This window comes from Pseudophryne corroboree, unplaced genomic scaffold (genome assembly GCF_028390025.1).
Source record: "Pseudophryne corroboree isolate aPseCor3 unplaced genomic scaffold, aPseCor3.hap2 scaffold_647, whole genome shotgun sequence".
Lineage (NCBI taxonomy): Eukaryota > Metazoa > Chordata > Amphibia > Anura > Myobatrachidae > Pseudophryne > Pseudophryne corroboree.
The window spans coordinates 333018-337792 of record NW_026970236.1 but is presented as its reverse complement, the minus strand read 5'-3'; the positions used below and the strand labels follow the sequence as shown (position 1 = coordinate 337792).

Genomic DNA, 4775 nt, shown 5'->3' with positions numbered 1-4775 from the left:
ATGCCACAGTGCCCTCTGTGTACCATCTATGCCACAGTGCCCTCTGTGTACTGTCTATGCCACAGTGCCCTCTGTGTACCGTCTATGCCACAGTGCCCTCTGTGTACCGTCTATGCCAGGGTGCCCTTTATGTACCATCTATGCCAGGATGCCCTGTGTACTGTCTATGCCACAGTGCCCTTTGTGTACCGTCTATGTCAGGGTGCCCTCTGTGTACCATCTATGCCACAGTGCCCTCTGTGTAACGTCTATGCCACAGTGCCCTCTGTGTACAGTCTATGCCATAGTGCCCTCTGTGTACCGTCTATGCCAGGGTGCCCTCTGTGTACTGTCTATTCCACAGTGCCCTGTGTATACCGTCTATGCCACAGTGCCCTCTGTGTACCATCTATGCCACAGTGCCCTCTGTGTACTGTCTATGCCACAGTGCCCTCTGTGTACCGTCTATGCCAGGGTGCCCTCTGCGTACTGTCTATGCCACAGTGCCCTCTGTGTACCGTCTATGCCTCGGTGGATCTGTGAGTCAAGGACTTTTGCATACACGAATAACTAATATCCTTAATGTGTAGCATGGAGTACATTATATAAAACATATATATTTGCACCGAATGGCTCGTTTATTACAAACACAAAACAAAAAAACTACTTAACAGTAAATGGCCCCCAACCAAACACTGTGTTATGGCATAAAAATGTGTCACGGTAAAGTTGCTTCTCTTACCTGTTGCCTGATATACACACCATACATCGGGAAACAGGTAAGTGAAGCAACTTTACTGTGACACTTGAGTCCTTCCCACACACACACTTAATGTTCTCTGATGACTTCCTGTAGGTAAAGAGGAAAATACAGAAGACTCTTGTGTGGGTGCACTCTTTTTTTATGTATATGTTAATATGAAGATATTAAGACATAACTTTTATTTTTAATTATTCTAAGAAAAAATCCACACTTGTGTTATCCACCACAATTAATTCTGTATTGCTACATACAATTATGATTCAGCCCACCAGCTTCTCTGAAAGATGCCATATCTGTTGATGTGACTGATCAAACTGTACAGGTTGGGGTGTGTATAGGCCACAACCAGTGTTACAATCTTTAAAGAAAATTGGAAATGTTCTGGTTAGTCTATATTGGTAGACTCCAGGAGGGATGTAGACACTATTGCTCTACATCCTGTTCCTATCCAACCAGCACAAGCTCTGCTTGTATTAATAGGACCTCAGAGGGTCAATGTACCAAGATGTTAGGAGGAGTATAGATCCTTATTGGTATTGGACCAATTGAATCTATGACATATCAAAAGAGACGGTACGGAAGGTGAGCAAAAGAAATGATTGAAGGAGAAAGTGGTGATCCTGCTGTTGGTTTAGAGTCGAGAAGGTCACGAATTACAACACCGGGTATTCTCTGGGGGTCACCCTCACAGATACTGACCCAGCCCACCACCGTTTTGCTTCCAAGATCGGACGAGATCGGGCTCTGTCAGTGGGGTATGGTAGTAATTTCTCGGGCCTCCTTGTGGCCAACTCACCAATGAGAGTGCACCTGAATTGAGGGAGGGGAAAAAAGGTTTAGGGTGAGGGAGACAGAAATAATGGGCGGATCTGCTGTCTATGTTAGGCACAGGATAAACCTGTGGATCATGGATGAGAGTCCGCAGATGTATAAGGAGGAAAGGGAGGAAAGGAACAAAGAGAGAGAGGGGGAAGAGAGAAGAGGAGACTGAGTGAAAAGATGATGACAGATATCCTCTGGTATCAAATACAGAATTATCAAAATTGTCAGCAACTAGGTATAGGTCAGATTGACTGGCAATACATTCCGTGGTCACTTTGATTCAGAACAATATATAGATATCAAATTGGTATCACAACCAGAATGTCATCAAAAATTATATATGAATAAGAATAATTAAACATAGGCCAGATTAACTGGCAATACTGTGTATATTCCGTGATCACTCTGTTTGGAAAAATAAGTATTTATATTCTCCTCAGTGCTATTATTCTATATAGACCAGCATACACATAACAGTAATATTGTTGGTAATTCTGTTGAGTATAGTGGTTTTGATGCTGGGATTTAAAGAAAGCAAAAAGTAATAATGCCGAAGAAAAGAAGGAAAAACAACATTTTTAGAAGAAAAAAACAGAAAAAAAGAAATATTGAGAATTTCCTTTAAATGGTTATTCTGGGTATGACAATCATAGTCCAGATCCCTGGACTGCCCTGCTCAGGGCCAAGAAAAAAAATATATATAAAAGGTAATAACAATAACAAATCATCACGTATTGCTGAATTGCTGTGTAGGTATAGAAATTCCCAGAAAATTGATAGAAAAAGTGTACCGGTCCCTGCCCAGGTCCCTGGGTCAGTTACTAAATAACAGGATGCAATATGTACTCCTCAGGTCCTTAGTTCATGTTGAAATTATTCATACAGGAATACTGGAATAGGTCATGCTGGAACTAGGATAGGACATGCTGGAATACGGGGGTCCAGCATGTCCTATCCTAGTTCCAGCATGACCTATTCCAGTATTCCTGTATGAATAATTTCAACATGAACTAAGGACCTGAGGAGTACATATTGCATCCTGTTATTTAGTAACTGACCCAGGGACCTGGGCAGGGACCGGTACACTTTTTCTATCAATTTTCTGGGAATTTCTATACCTACACAGCAATTCAGCAATACGTGATGATTTGTTATTTTTATTACCTTTTATATATATTTTATTCTTGGCCCTGAGCAGGGCAGTCCAAGGATCTGGACTATGATTGTCATACCCAGAATAACCATTTAAAGGAAATTCTCAATATTTCTTTTTTTCTGTTTTTTTTCTTCTAAAAATGTTGTTTTTCCTTCTTTTCTTCGGCATTATTACTTTTTGCTCTCTTTAAATCCCAGCATCAAAACCACTATACTCAACAGAATTACCAACAATATTACTGTTATGTTTATGCTGGTCTATATAGAATAATAGCACTTAGGAGAATACAAATACTTATTTTTCCAAACAGAGTGATCACGGAATATACACAGTATTGCCAGTTAATCTGGCCTATGTTCAAATTATTCTTATTCATATATATTTTTTTGATGACATTCTGGTTGTGATACCAATTTGATATCTATATATTGTTCTGAATCAAAGTGACCACGGAATGTATTGCCAGTCAATCTGACCTATACCTAGTTGCTGACAATTTTGATAATTCTGTATTTGATACCAGAGGATATCTGTCATCATCTTTTCACTCAGTCTCCTCTTCTCTCTTCCCCCTCTCTCTCTTTGTTCCTTTCCTCCCTTTCCTCCTTATACATCTGCGGACTCTCATCCATGATCCACAGGTTTATCCTGTGCCTAACATAGACAGCAGATCCGCCAATTATTTCTGTCTCCCTCACCCTAAACCTTTTTTCCCCTCCCTCAATTCAGGTGCACTCTCATTGGTGAGTCGGCCACAAGGAGGCCCGAGAAATTACTACCATACCCCACTGACAGAGCCCGATCTCGTCCGATCTTGGAAGCAAAACGGTGGTGGGCTGGGTCAGTATCTGTGAGGGTGACCCCCAGAGAATACCCGGTGTTGTAATTCGTGACCTTCTCGACTCTAAACCAACAGCAGGATCACCACTTTCTCCTTCAATCATTTCTTTTGCTCACCTTCCGTACCGTCTCTTTTGATATGTCATAGATTCAATTGGTCCAATACCAATAAGGATCTATACTCCTCCTAACATCTTGGTACATTGACCCTCTGAGGTCCTATTAATACATGCAGAGCTTGTGCTGGTTGGATAGGAACAGGATGTAGAGCAATAGTGTCTACATCCCTCCTGGAGTCTACCAATATAGACTAACCAGAACATTTCCAATTTTCTTTAAAGATTGTAACACTGGTTGTGGCCTATACACACCCCAACCTGTACAGTTTGATCAGTCACATCAACAGATATGGCATCTTTCAGAGAAGCTGGTGGGCTGAATCATAATTGTATGTAGCAATACAGAATTAATTGTGGTGGATAACACAAGTGTGGATTTTTTCTTAGAATAATTAAAAATAAAAGTTATGTCTTAATATCTTCATATTAACATATACATAAAAAAAGAGTGCACCCACACAAGAGTCTTCTGTATTTTCCTCTTTTCCTAGTTTGTTTCTGACTCTGGGTGCACCACCAGACCCTTTAATTACAACACGAATCATACGTGTATATTAGATGTTATACTGGTACTGTAGTATTATTATTATTATGAATTATCTCTTGGAACCTTCAGAATACTGGTGTGGAATCACGTCTACTTTGTGAGAGACTTCCTGTAGGTGGCAGCCTCGGACTTAGCAAATTGCTGTGTCCCTAAAAGGACAGTGGCATCAGATCAGTCCCATGCAGAGCAGCTACAAGAGTAAGAGGTGGAAGTGGACACAAATTGCTAGTAACTATCTTAATTGGATTTAAATCTACTCCCCGGATTCTAGGTTTCATCTAGCTTCGAGGTATGAAGTATCATCTGAGTGTCACTCAGTTACACCACTATAACTATTGGCAGTGATGAGTGAATATTTTGCAGCACTGCATTGCTTCTAAATGTTTCCCACAAGGACATCCTTTACACTACCACCACCAGCATCAGATGCAACAGCTGCCATGACTCTGTCCACATCCCAATCCTCCCCAAGACATGCAACACCAGGAACCAAGATGAAATCATTCAGACTAGGCAACGTTTTCCTAATTATTCAGTGTTTGTGCTAGG

General features: G+C 40.9%; 2 pseudogenes; one reads left to right on the top strand and one right to left on the bottom strand.

Moving 5' to 3' along the window:
- Positions 1-1392: 1392 nt before the first annotated feature.
- Positions 1393-1511, bottom strand: LOC135036452 (5S ribosomal RNA; annotated as a pseudogene).
- A 1979-nt stretch (positions 1512-3490) lies between these two features.
- Positions 3491-3609, top strand: LOC135036444 (5S ribosomal RNA; annotated as a pseudogene).
- Positions 3610-4775: the final 1166 nt, after the last annotated feature.